Below are 15,642 nucleotides of genomic sequence, written 5' to 3'. Positions count from 1 at the left end.
AACCCTCCAAACTTTGAAGTTGGAGTATACTTCTACACCATACTCATCAATTAACACGAAATCATACACAAAAAGTACATATCAAGGATCACATCTTGAATTGATATAAACGAACAAACAAAGAAATCATTCGCGGAACATATTTATGAAAGACGGAGAACAAGTTGAAAAGGACAAAAGCAATGATGAAGATGATTTTCACGTAACAGTGACAACAAATAATATTGCATCTACAACTTGATATTCAAATACCTAAAATTACGGGTGGGCATGGGGCAGGGTAGATATTGGCCATATTTGCCCCCGACCCGCAACCCTGAGCGTTTAGAAAATCCCACCTACAACTCCCTAAAAATTAGCTGTATTCGTGCGGGGTGGGTTTGTGAGGGGTGGGTTGGTGTGGGGCGGATTGTGCGGGTTGGACAGGGCGGGGCAGGGTTTTTAGAGAGAGAAAGAACAGATCGGCTAGAAATTACTAGAATTTTCAATCGTACTCTCCAACAAAATCGAGAAAGTAAGAGACATATATAAGGGTTCCTAACAAACCAAAAAGAAAAAGAAGAAAAATAGGCTTACCGGCACTTACGCTTTCCCATTGATGACGGCCGCTCCTTTGCTCGGCGTGAGAGGTGAACAAAGTTGACCCGTGAAGCTCTGAACAAAGTGGGCATGAACTGTAACCAAACAAACAAAAGTAAGCCAACCACGAATTCCTGAACCAAAAAGGGAACCGACCACCCAGTAAAGAAAAGAGCTTCACCTAAAGGATTAGATCCGGAGCTGGGAACAAGATCGAAACTCGAAAGCACAACTTCACATTCGATCACTTAGATCTGGATTAGGGAAAGAAGAGAGACGAAGGAGAGACTCGGTAATTGGAAGTTGTGGGATAAGAATTTAAGCGCGGGGGGGGGGGGGGGGGGGGGGGGTTTCTTTAGTTTGTTCTTTTTTAGTGTGAGGCGGTGCGGGGCAGGTATTCGGATTTTAAAAATCCTAAACCCGCAACCTGCCCCGCCCCGCAAAATTTTAACAAAATCTGACCCGTGCTCGCTAATTTTAAGCCAAAAACTGTGATTTTCGAGGAGGAGCGGTGTGGTTGGGCAAGTTTTCGCTCACCCCTACCTAAAATAAAGAGGAATCAGCATAAATTATTACTTTCTTATTTGCTTGCACAATATTCCTTGGAGGATAAGGTATCAATAATTGGGAAAAAAAGAAAAAAGAAAAAGAAAAAGAAGCTCAACCTTCTAGAATATATTTATGTAACCTGATTTTTACATAAAAATAAATAAATAAAAGAAAAAGGAAGTTGTCATAGTAAAATTTAATCAAATAACATATAAGAGAGTCAAATATAGAATATATTGAAATTAGAGCTGTAAATGAATAAAGCTACTCGTAAACTTAATCGGGATCGGCTCGACTAAGCTCGGCTTGAGCTCGGTCCAATTATTAAATGGGCTATTCATGAACACTAAACTAAGCTTGAATATTAAACAATACATACTCGTTTAAAATTCGGCTCAACTTAGTTAATGTTTGTGAGCAAACTCGTATAGGATTCGACTCGCTTGTTAGGCTTGACTCATATATATTTATTAATATTTACATATATATTAATAAAAATAGCTTATATAACATATTACTTATCAAGTAACAATAATGTCAATAATCAATTATATATTAATTACATATATTATAAATATCTAAGCATAAATTAAATAACAATAGTCAATATATATTAAGTAACAATAAATAATTTGTTTTATACACACACACACACACACTATAATCATAGAAGTAAATGATATAAGTATATTCAATAATTTATGTTATATGTTTTAAATATAATATAAGTATACTTATAACATATTATTTATATATAATGATAATGTCATTTATATAATATCAAATTAAATGATTAGCATTGGAATCAACAATATTTTTCTTACAATCACAAATTAATAATTATCATTATAATTTAGATCATATGATTATATGATCATATGTATTATCATTATAATTTAGATCATATGATTATATGTTCATATGTATTATCATTATAATTTTAATCACAAGATCATATGACCATATAATATAACATTGTGCCATATAATCAATAGACTATATTATCTAAGTATTATCATTAGATAAATAAAACCATATGATCATGTAATCACTATATCATATGAATATGATCATACGATCTAAGAATTATCATTAGATCATACTATTCATAAATAATATCACAAGTCATATATATATATATATATATATATATATATATATATATATAAATTAAGATATAAGTATTAATTATAGCAACATAATACTATACAAATTCATATTAATACAATGATAAAGTATCTAGATACTTAGATAATGATTAAGTATAGTTTAAGATTCTAAGTATTTAACAATTCTTAATCGTATTTGGATACAATGATTAGGTATGTAGGTTACATATGCAAGTACGAATTCACATTCATCATAAGATATAATGACAATTTTGAAACTTAATCATATTATTCATATAAAATGACAATGTGATTTATATAATTCCAAATTAAGGATTAGGATTGAAATCAACAACTTGTTTCTTATAATCACAAATTAAGTGACATAATAATGTTATATCATATGATCATAAGATCTAAGTATTATCATTAGATGCTTATAATCATATTACCATATGATTTAAATATTATTATTAGATTTTAGATATATACTAAGGATTATTATTATATTATCATATAATCTAAGTGTTATCATTAGAATTTAGATCATATGATTTATGTATACTTAGGAATCTTTAGATAATTTTTTTTAAAAAAAAAAAAGAAAAAGAAATGAAATCTGGACGCTCCAAGTATTATGATTAAAAACTTAGGATACATATTATTCATAATTATTACACTTATCATAGATAGTATTATCATATTTATATTAAGTATCTAAATATTTAGATACAATTATTTAGTATGCTTTATGTATTTAACAATTTATAATCATACTTAGATACCTACAAAATATGCAGGGGGTGGCCACAACCACCGCCGCCGAATGGCGTCGGGGGTGGTGCGACCACCCTTGGCGCCATTGTGGCTTGCCGACCACCCCAATGGGTGGTCGGCCAACCACTGTTAAGGGGGAGTTGGGGTTTCCTTTTTTTTGTTTTTTTTTTTAAAAAAAAAAAATTGAAAGAAAATAAAAAAAATAAGTGGCTTTTTTTTTTTTGGAAAATCTAGTCAATTCACATTGGAATAGCTATTAAATTAGAGGAATAAGTATTCATCTTCGTAATAGAATAGATATTCCAATGTGAATAACTATTCCAAGAAATAGACCCCTACTAAACATAGGAATGACTATTCAATAGGAATAGTCATTCCATTCTAGAGATCTATTCCACGAATCAAACGAGGTCTAAGTATCTTGTTAGCATAAATACTAATATCTTATAGTTAAGATTGTAATCATGTAGTGTTACTAGTGTATGAGTAATAATAGTTAACTAATATATATTAATCATAGTTAATTGAATAGCTAATTAGTTAATATATACTATTTATTTTTTCATAATGAAGATTGAGTTATTATTTCTTATGGGCCTGTGGTATTCCAATAAATTAGTTTGTATCTTATTATCTTACAGCATCTACCATGAGTTTCAATGTTTCATGTAAACATATCAGAGAGTGGCAATTCATATCATAGAATTTTTAGCAAATTTTAGGGAAAAAAAAAATCAATGAATCTAATGTGATTTATCTAGATACTTAGATACAATGATTAAGTGTAGTTTAAGATTCTAAGTATTCAATAATTCTTAATCGTATTTGGATACAATAATTAGGTATGTAAGTTACATATGCAAGTATGAATTCACGTTCATTCATCATATGATATAATGACAATTTTGAAACTTAATCATATTATTCATATATAATGACAATGTGATTTATATATTTCCAAATTAAGTGATTGGAATTGGAATCAACAACTTGTTTCTTATAATCACAAATCAAGTGACATAACAATGTTATATCACATGATCATAAGATCTAAGTATTAGCATTAGATGCTTATAATCATATTACCATATGATCTAAGTATTATTATTAGATTTTAGATATATATTAAGGATTATATTATTATATTATCATCTAATCTAAGTGCTATCATTAGAATTTAGATCATATGATTTAAGTATACTTAGGAATCTTTAGATAATTTAAAAAAAAAAAGAAAAAAAAGAAAAGAAAATGAATTTCTAAATGATCTAAGTATTATGATTAGAAACCTAGGATAAATATTATTCATAATTATTACACTGATAATAAATAGTATTATCATAATTATATTAAGTATCTAAATACTTAGATACAATGATTAAGTATGCTCTGTGTATCTAACAATTTATAATCATACTTAGATATAATGATTAAGTATCTAGTTAGCATAAATACTAATATCTTATAGTTAAGATTGTAATCATATAGTGTTACTAGTGTATGAGTATTAATAGTTAACTAATGTATATTAATTATAGTTAACTAAATAGCTAATTAGTTAATACATACTATTTATTTTTTCATTATGAGATGGAGTTATTATTTCTTGTGGGCATGTGGTATTCCAATAAATTAGTTTGTATCTTATTATCTTTATAGTATCTATTATGAGTTTCAATATTTCATGTAAACACATTAAAGGGTGGCAATTCATATCATAAATTTTTTATCAAATTTTAGAAAAAAAAAAAAAAAAATCAACAAATCTAATGACTCATCACTCATGCAATGATGCAAATTGAGTGACTCATCACTTATAATCACTTTGAATGATTTTTGAATTGGACAGTTTGGATCGCACAAGTCCATGACTAGTTAAGTAAATAATTAAAAATATTAGTATTTATCAAATTTGTTGACTAAGTAAGGTTCTTTAACGGTTTAACCAATACAATACGAACCGTCCAATAACCTGAAACGCACATAACATTGCGTTTTAGTTAAATCTCAACGTTCTGATTCGAAACACAAATTACTGAGGAGAAAACTTTTCAGTTCTCAATGCCATTTACAATGCATGATGCACATGAACCAAGGTTGCAGGCTGTAGTGCTGAAAAAAAAAAAAAAGAAAAAAAAAAAGGCTCCCTTTAATGAAGTTGCTGACATCTCACATTTTTCAATGCTTAAAAATGCACCCTTCAGTTCTAATCTAGGCCGTGCTATTACTTGTTGAAAAATCCTATGTGTTTGTTTTGAAAAATGGCATACAATTGTAATGTTTCTTAACTGGATTTTGGATGCAAAAGATGAAATGCATAAAAAAAAAAAAAAAAAAAAAAAATCATGTTTTGGTCCTTTCTTCAGCAGACTGTAGGTTTCTTTCGAGATTAAAAAAATTAGATATCAAAGTATCAAACTTCCCTAAATCCAGAATCTCGTTGATCTTACTTCTCACGCGATTATGCTAGGTAGTTCAGGAAATTAATGCTAGCATTCAATGCAACCGTTCTCATCTCAATTACCCGTTTTCTCTTTTTCGAAATCCAGCCTTTGATTTTCATTCAACCATTTGATCGAATAGCTTCTAGCCTTCTACACGATTTGGGTTTGATATGGTTTAGAGTTTCAAAACAAAATTCGTCGATTTCAAACCAGAAGAGACCGATCAACTATCCCATCTCATTACTGGATTCTGAATTTCGTGGCAAACTTTTGTTCTTCTCACACAAGGGCGGAGCCAAGAATCTGTTGGTGGGGGGGGGGGGGGGGGGTGGGGTTGAACCTAAATAAATAAATATGTATATATAGTCTTTCTATATTTGCGCCCACTTGTAAAATAAAAGAATACAAGTCTTCTTAAACAGTTAAACTTAGCTTCATACTAAATCATAAGCTATAACTGTATACAAAAGTTGTATGTCTATAAAATCATATTTAAAAATAAATTTTCTTCCGAATACAAAAGAGTTCTAGTTTGCTATAGACATGTACAAAGAAAATCCAAAAAAGAACTTCATATCTCCTTCGAATTGTGCTCAACATCGACAGTCTTTTATGGAATAAAATTTATCCATTATCATCTATGTCGTGAAATCCTTAGCAATTTCTTTCTCGATATAAACTATCAAATTATCTGCTAGAAACTCATTTTCCATTCTACTACGTAATTTAGTTTTTACAGGTTTCATGGCAGAAAATGCTCGTTCAGTAGTGTCGGTAGAAACAGGGAGAGTCAACACCAGACGAATCAACTTGTCAATCAAATTATAAATCTTCAATTTTCCTGAAATTGCTAATCTTCTGCACAACTCAGATAAAGTGGACATATTCTGAAAATCTGAATTGTTTGGCACATCAAGCTTATAATCTCAAAATGATTTTCTCTTGCTCAGTAAAATCTTGGGGATAGAACTTCTCAACCAAGCTGCATATATCATCGATCTTAAATGATTTGTATGCATCTTAAGGGCTTAAAGCGGCACTAAGACTAAGAAGTTCCACTGCATGCTCACTAAATCTATTATCCAGTTCTTGCAATTTGAAGTCTATTGCACCAATAAATACATCAATTCTAAAATAATGCTCCATTATCATGGAAGATTCTTCATTTTGGTGACATGATCTACCTCGAGCTCTTGTGTAACGAGCATTCATATCAGAAACATCAATTTCATTTTTTTTTTCACAAAATGATTTAACAGTATCAAGGAAAGGCTCTCACTCTTCATTTCTCAAATTCGGATGAAGTGTAGTTGAAACTACACTCATGGCATTTAAAATGTCTTGAGAATTTTGTTGCAAAGCTTGACAAAGACAATTAGTAAATCCCATAATCTTTTTCATCAAATGTAAGATCAAAACAAATTCAAATGATGTTAATACCATATAAGCCGCTTCAGCATCACCTCTTTGAGAATAGTTGGTTCCCTCTTTTGAGATTGTGTCGCAAGTTGCACGAAACATTCTTATTAAGCTACAAACAGAATTAGAAGACCATCGAGTATCTCCAGGTTGTTGCAAAGTACCAATTTGGTTTGCCCCCCTTCCAGTCTCAATTTCATTAGAAGAAATCATACTTTCAATCTCAACAACTTGAGTAGATTGCAATTCATCATTACGTTTTGAAGAACCAACAACAATGTTGATAATAAAATTCAAATTCTCAAAGAACTGATGAACATATTTTGCTTCTCTAGATGCTGCAACCAAAGCTAATTGTAGCTTATGAGCAAAGCAATGCACATAATATGCATAAGGACATTTTCTAAGAAATAAAGCTTGTAGCTCATTTCATTCACCACGCATATTATTACCTCGCATATCCCTGACCTCGAATATTCTGAATTTTGAGGTCGTTACAAGAAATGACATCACATATCTTCTTTTTTAAAGTTAATGCAGTTGTATCTTTGACATGAACAATATGAAAGAATCTCTCTCGAATAAAACCATCTTTATCAACAAATCTCAAAATGATTGCCATTTGCTCCATTTTTTACTCATCCCGAGCTTCATCAACAAGAATGCAAAATTTGACATCCTCAATTTCTCTGCGAATCACATCTTGAACTTTAGTTGCAAAGATATACAAATTTTTTTTTTTTTTTGAAATTGGGGTGATGTATATTTGGCATTCCGTTGAACATTTGTTAACACAACACTATCAACTTTATCATTAAAAGTTACTAAAAACTTTATCAATTCAATGAAGTTACCTTGATTTTTTGAGTCGGCACTTTCATCATGACCTCTAAATGCACATGCTTGGAATGCTAGCCATCGAACATTATCTATTGAGGTTTTGAGCCGCAATCGATTATTCTCTATTCCTTGTGATGTCTGTTTTTCAATCAACTTGCCAATATACCATGAATAATTCTTCAGATCTTCACAACATTTCACAACAATTTTATGTGGTGAATTTGGATTTGTCACTACATTCCCCATTAAAGGACAATTTATTCCATTGTTCACCTTTTTCCAATTCTTAAAACCTTTCACAGTAAATGCATCTGATCCCGGATGGCCTGTTAATTTCTTAGCAAAAATGTAATATGGATGATAAAAGATGGCATTCTTTGATTTCGAATACTCCAACCAAGTTGAGTATGTCTAAAACCAAGAAGCTTGAAATTGACGACGACGATTCTCCGATTCTGAAGCTGGATATCCTGTAGGTTTAAGAATAGGTTGACATGGGCCAGCTCTAAGATAAGTACCTCACATTTCATCTTGTAAGTTTACAGAAAATTTCCATATTTGCCGAAGTTTTCCTAGATCAAGTTGCAAAGAGGTGACATCAATTTCTTCAGGAAGGATTCTTGGACATTTAGAAGGCCGCTCATCAGTCACTGAAGCATTAAGATCCGTTGCTAACAATCTATTTAACGGTGTATCACTATTAACCTCTAAATGACTCGCATATTTTTTCTTAAAGAATGAATCGATTGTTTTTAGTCTGTTCATATTTTTCTAAGCCGTAAGAAAAATTTATAGATTAATAAATTAACCGAAAAGTATCTAGAAATATAAGATCTTTGTTAGAAATTTTTTACTTATAATAATTCTTATTAGCATTAACAACTAAAAAGGCAATAAATAATTAAACAAATCAAAAAACCCATCAAATTAGAAGAAGAAAAAAAATCAATAACCAAAGTAACTATTAAAAATCTTAATCTAGCCAAAATTGCAAACACAACAAAATATAAACTACTTGACAAATAAACTAATCACGGTTAATAGGGTATAAGAAAAATGAGTACCTTTCAGTGAATCAACATTATTTTGAGCTTGAGGGGTTTCTTGAAATCAAATCAAAGACAATAATGTGCTAGCTGAACGCTGCAAACCAATAAAAATAAAAAAAATAAATTAGAAGAATAAATTATGGAACACAATTAAAAAGAAAAAGAAAAAAAAAGGGGCATACTTAATTTCCTTTCTTTGTGTATTTATTTTGTAAGCTTCTTAATAATTTTATCTAGACTAAATACTGAAAAAACAAAATTAAATAATAAAAACAAATATAAAAATTTTATCATTCAAAGACAAATATTAACATAGCATATTTGATTAATTGGTTATTTTCTCACATTAGTCACATAATCACATTTGAAATTTTGAATCATTGGATTCCTAATTAGAAAAAAAAAAGTCTTATATTCCAAACGTTTCAGTGTTCCACCACAACAAATAATGCATTACTCGTCAATTCTCTCCCCACCCATGGTCCCACGCGTCCATGACTAAGTCAAAGTGGTTTCTTAGTGATACATTGATTCACTTTCTAGTTTCTAGACCTTTTGTCTTCCACATGACCACAATATTCCTCATTTCCTTAATTCCATTTCTCTCCCCCACACACCAAGTCTCAGATTTTTTCCACTTTCCTTTGTTTCGGGGGCCTTCCACAGTTCCACGCGGCCACGCCCTCCCACTTTTCATTATTTTTTTTAAGGAAAATCTTTTTTTTCCTCCTTTATTTTTAGAATCTTGAATATTTTGACCATTCTTATCAGATTTTTTCTTTGTTTTCAACCTCACCTCATGCCTCCCTCACTGAAACACAACACTGAAAAGAAAAAACATAGTGTCTTTCAAAGAGAGCAGATAACTCACGGTGACGGTGCCTAGAGGCTAAACGAGTGCTGACTGCTGGACCGTTGGTGGTGGTGCGTCGGGTGCGTGGACGGGCAGGATGGCCGATGGTGGATGCACAGCTAGATCTGATGGTGGACCTCGTGGTGTTGCCAAAGCCGTTCTTCACTTATTTTAATCTTCTCAGATCTTAGTTCTCTCGCCTCTGAGCCTTTTGGTATTTTCACGACTGAAGCTCAACTACAAGCATTTTTTTTTTCTTTTTCTTGAGGTTGGGTGATACTTGACAGAGAGTTATTGAGGGAAATTTGAGAGAGTTGTTGAAAACTAAAAAACAAATTTTGCATTTGCCCCCTTTTCTCTTGTGAAGTGTGAATTTTTTATTGACATTTCACATTTGCCATGTTGGAGAGAATTTGATTGCTGTCTGCCGATATTATTTTTTTTTCCCTATCTGCTGTGTACTGCATAGCCTCTATGTGGGTTTTTTTTTTTAAAAAAAAAAATTTATTTATTATGATTTTTTTTTTTTTTTAAAGATTCAGGTGTGTGAACTACAACACTGAGGCCTGAGGACAATTTTATTTTTTATTTTTAAAGAAAAAAAATATTGTAGTAGTTGAGTAAATTTTTAGGGGGGGTTTTTTTGAATCTCATTTTTACTTATTAAAAAAAAAATATGGGGGGTGAATTCATTTTTTGCAGGGGCCATCAGTACTTTAACCCAAAAAAAAAAAAAAATTAGAAATCAAATTTTTTTTTTTGGCTCTCCAACGTCCCTTCGCCGTTATTCTCACATACAACGATGACAGAGGCAAATATGACTCTTGATATCTTGTACTTGTTCCTTCTTTCCCAAATCTCCTATATTAGTCATACTTCTGCTCTTGATTTTATGAGCAAGAACACTTTGAAGAGAGAACTCTTCCCCCATCTCTTGATTCTTGAAGTAGATTACAAGTTAGTTACATTTCATATACCTTTTGATGTTATGATTTTTCTTTTTCTTTGTAATTAGTAGTTATGTTTTAAGAATCTTTAAGTTCTAACGTTAATTTATGGCTTTTCAAATTTCAGGAGAGGAGATGATGAGAATCAACAAGCACTATTAAAGAATCCATTGCATGTTTCAATTGGGCCTATTACTAGAGCAAGATCCAAGAAGATCAAATAAGCACTTAATGGGCTGATTCAAGAGATTTGAGGTGATTCTAAAACGGTGCATTCCAAGCTTGGCTCAAAGGAAGATGAAGGCATAATAAATTTAATCCAAGCTATGGATAGGCGTAATTTCCTTAGCAATAACATGGATTAATGACTGATTATGGCTTGAGTGAGCGTGTAATTAGAATGAGAAAGTAGCTAATTACTTTATAATTTCAGACTAATTAATTGGTTGATTGACTTTCCAATTCCATACAAATTATTTGGCTGATTGACTTGCCAATTTCATACCAATTAATTAGCTGATTGACTTGCCAATTCTATACCAATTAATTGGTTGATTGACTTGCCTATTATTATTACTAAATTTTATGCTCCTATGTTTTTAGACATTTTTTTTTGTCTATTTTCTTATTTTTGAAATACGTTAGTTTCCTTTTCCTTATAGTAGGCGTGTAGCGCCGAAAAGGTTATAAACCTCACGTTTTCTTCTATACCAATTAAGTTGATAGTAGCCTGCACTCATTGTAATGAAGTATCATTGAATGAAAATAAAAGAAAACGTGAGGTTTGTTCCCTCTATTGGTTCTTCAGAAAATTTGTAAACTTATCAAGGATTATTTCTTGTGGCATTCAAATTTTATACCTTCGATTCGTGATTCAATTATAATCATTGGGTTGAGATTTGTTACTTTATACCTTCGGTTCACATTTCATTTATAAAAGTTGGGTCGGGGTTTTCTATCAAAAATATGAATTTTAGCTTTCTTAGGGGCAAATATTCCAATATTATTTGTTGGGTCTCAAAACGTGTCGATTAATGTTTGCATTAGGAGAAGAATGTTCGGCCTTTACCACTTTGGTTTTGTTTCTTGATACTCCAAGCTACAAACCTGTATACAACAAACGAATTGAGCAAGCTGAGTATCGAGTACTCGGCTTGTGTAATGGTTGAGCTTGGGCCTAAGCTCGCTCATGGAATTTCCCTTGGCGAGCCAAGCCGAGCTCCAAAATTAATACTGGCTCGAGCTCGTAACAATTGTAAACAAGCCGAGCTTGGACAGGTACTACTTGCCTGAGCTCGGCCTATTTATAGTCGTAGGAAAGCTATTGACAAATGATGAACAAATAGTTCATTTTCTAAACATTGTAGAAGTTTACCAACGTAATAGTGTTCACATCTATGTTGAACATAGGATTGATGAGCCATAAATTGTTGAGGAAGTACTCTTATTGCCACTTTCGGTCCACATCCTGATGAGCCATATGGTGATGATAACAATGGACATGGGAATGATACAAAACATGTTGAAAATGTTGGACATGGGGATGACACATAAAATGTTGAGGGGAATGTTGGATATTGGGATGAAACAGAAATTGTTGAGGATATTGAAGGGGATGAGGCTGCTGTAACAAATAATTCACAAAAGAATGTTGTTGCATGGGAAAAAGAAACAAAACATAAGGGTGTGATGAAAAAAAAAGGGTTGATGTGAAGTCCAATGCCGATGGTACTGCCACTGTTAGAAGAAGGAAAAATGGGGTTGCTAGTAAAGTGCCACTTGAAGAAGGTGCATGTGGTAGAAAAAGAAAGGCCATTGTTACTGCTAGAAGGGGTGTAGGGTCTAGTAGTAGGGGTGTTAGGGGTGGCCGAGGGTCTGCTAGAAGAGGTAGTGGTCAAGGTAGTGGTGTACCAAATGTAACAGATGAAGAAGAATTACAGTTGAGTGACTTCAGTATAACTAATGATGATGAATATTTGTTCACAACTGATGTTCTACTTAAAAAGGACTATAAGGATAATTGGTGGGGAAAGTTTGTAGGTGCTGAGCATCATGCAAACATTGCACATGAAGAGGGTGAAGAGTATGCCGACATTGAAGAGTTAATAAGTTTGGATGGGTCTGATGATGATGGGACAAGTCGAAGAAGCAAGAGCTATTGCGAGTTCAATGAGAATCATGACACAAGAATACCAATTGAGTTGGAGAAGGGTTTGATGTTTGCTAATACTCGTGTCTTTAAAAGGGCAATAAAATGGTATGATGTGCAACATGTGTTTGATTTCAAATACAAATACAATGATAGGATGAGGGTCAGTGTGGTTTTTAAGGAACAAGATTGTGATTGGAGGAATCATGCATCTTTTGATATGAAGAAAGAATCAATATAGACAAAAGCATTCAAACAGACTATCAATGTGAGAATCAATATGAGAACACAAGGGCTGATGTGGAGTATATTGCCACAGAGTATATGTCAAGCTTCAAAGATGATCCCACATTGACCCATATGCATTGCAACAAAGGGTCAAGAGGGATCACAATATTGATGTTTTCCTAGGCTAATGCTTGAGAGTAAAAAAGATGGCACTGAAGGCAATCTTTGGTAAGGCAATCTTTGGTAGTCATTTGGACTGAAGGCAATCTTTGGTAGTCATTTGGGGCAATATCGCCATGTAAGGAAGTATTGTGAGGCTATATTGAGGTCAAATCTCAACAATAGTGCATACGTGCAAATGGAGAGAGACCTTGCTTCCAGAAGATGTATATATGGTTGGATGCATGTAAGAAAATATTAAGTATGGTTATAGACCAATCATAAGTTTGGATGCTTGCAACCTTAAAGGGCAAAATGGGGGACAGTTGTTGTATGTCATTGGGAATGATGTGAATGATAATATGTTCACCATTGAGTATGCAGTTGCATAGGCTGAGACTAGGGCATCTTGGGAGTGGTTTATACGTATTCTTATTGATGATATTTATGTGAAAAAGTGGCGAAGATAGCAGTTGGACTATTATGTCTGACTGCCAAAAGGTAATGAGAAAGTCATGTTTACTCTTTTTTTTGTGGTTTTTTGAACTTTATTGATAGAAGTTTTTGCATATGTGCAAGGGCTTGGCGACACAGCAGATAATTTGTTGCCACATATTGAGCATCGATTTTGTGTGCGTCACTTACATGCAAACTTCAAGTCAAAGGGATACAAGGGAAACCATTCAAGGATGAGTTGTGGGGAGCTGCAAGAGCAACAAATACAAGGATTTTTCAGCATCATATGAAAGTCATACAAAGTATGAATGCTGGTGCCTATCGGTATTTTAATCTTGTATTCTGGTCTAGACATGGTTTTTCTACACAGTCCAAGAGTGATATGTTTTTAAATAATCTTGCGGAGACATTCAATGCTTGGATCAAAGAATCAAAGGACAAGCCCCTCCAAACTATATTGGAAATGATTCAGCGGCAATTGATAACAAGATTCTAGCAGAAAAGAGATAGAATCCAAGCCTCTACTCATAAAATATGTCCCAAAATTTAGAAGAAGTTGGAAAGATCCAAAGATGAAGCAAGAAACTATGTATGTAGATGGCAAAATGAGTTGGAGTTTCAAATTGATCACACGTATGACGCACGTTGAATAGTTAATTTGGTTGAAGTTACATGCACATGTGGGAGATGGTAGATCAATGGTATCCCTTGTGCACATGCTTGTATTGTCATTTACATGCACAAACCCTAAGCAACATTTAGATGGTTATTGCATGATGGAAAAGTAAATGCAGGCATACAGACCACAAGTACGTGTTATGCTAAGGCCTGAAGAGTGGTCAGATGTTGATTTGCTGTCATGAAATTTTGCCTACAATTGCGAGAGTTCAGCCTGGACATCCAAGAAAAGCTAGGAGAATGGCATCCGATGAGCCCATTAACCATACAAGATAAGCTGTAGTGAGCATGTTGTCACATGTGAGAATTGTGGGGGTCAGGGTCATAATTACAAGAGATGTCATTTATCCTTAAATCCTAATCGAAAGAGATGGAACCCAAAGAAGAGGAAGACTGCCGAAACTTCTTCAAACATAAGTGTAATATATTTATATTCTTATATTACCAAATTTAATACTAACAAAGTTCTTACTCTTTGCTATGTTGTAGGTATCCCAAGCTGAAGCCATGTCACCCCAACCTGTGAATACCCATGTTCGAAGAGGCAGGGCCAAGACAAGGGCTACTCAATGAGAATATCGTTGTTTTTACACTTTGGATGCATCTTTGGTGTTCATGCAATGTTAGTGGATACATTTTTTTGTGATGTTCATGTAATGTTGGTGGAATATATTTTTTTGTAACGATCTAAACACTCATGGAAATGGTTTGTAGTTTGATGAACAATAGATGTATTTCGTTAATGTTACTACTTTGGAAGTACATGTTCTATTAAGATGAATGTTACTATTTTGGATGGGCAATAGATCTATTAAGTTGGTGGAGAACAATATTTTGTGAATAAATTGGAATTATAATACAAATTTAGTATTGTTCTTGTAGTATTCATGCAATGTTGTGCACAAATATATTAAGTTAGTGCACTAACATTACATTAGCTAGTAGGTTTAATAGATGTTGGGTTTGAAGTAATATTTACTACACTGTCTTAGGAAGATATCTCTAAGCAGGTTCTTTGTTTGACCATGTAATGTGCTTATGTTGGCATCTGATCAAGAAAAGTACATTCGTTCCATTGTACCAACGATTAGCCATATGGAAATTACTAAACCAAATGTAAGAATAACAAGCATGAAAAAGTCATTCATTCCATTGCTAAATTTACAAAATGGGAGTACCAAATTATACAATAATCCAAATTGACAAAATGATATGCCAAATTCCATAAGACATCCAAAAATTCTTTCATTCCATTACAAACACACTAGAATAGTCTTGTTGAGAATTACAAATATTTAATACAAACATACACTACAACATACCGTGTCAATGCATGGCCTTACGCCCCATCAACCATACTCCCACCAAAATAATAATTACAACTGACAAAGACACCAACATATGAG

This window comes from Alnus glutinosa, chromosome 2, assembly GCF_958979055.1.
Source record: "Alnus glutinosa chromosome 2, dhAlnGlut1.1, whole genome shotgun sequence".
NCBI classification, from domain to species: domain Eukaryota; kingdom Viridiplantae; phylum Streptophyta; class Magnoliopsida; order Fagales; family Betulaceae; genus Alnus; species Alnus glutinosa.
The sequence above is the reverse complement of the archived record's forward strand: the minus strand, read 5'-3'. Positions refer to the sequence as shown.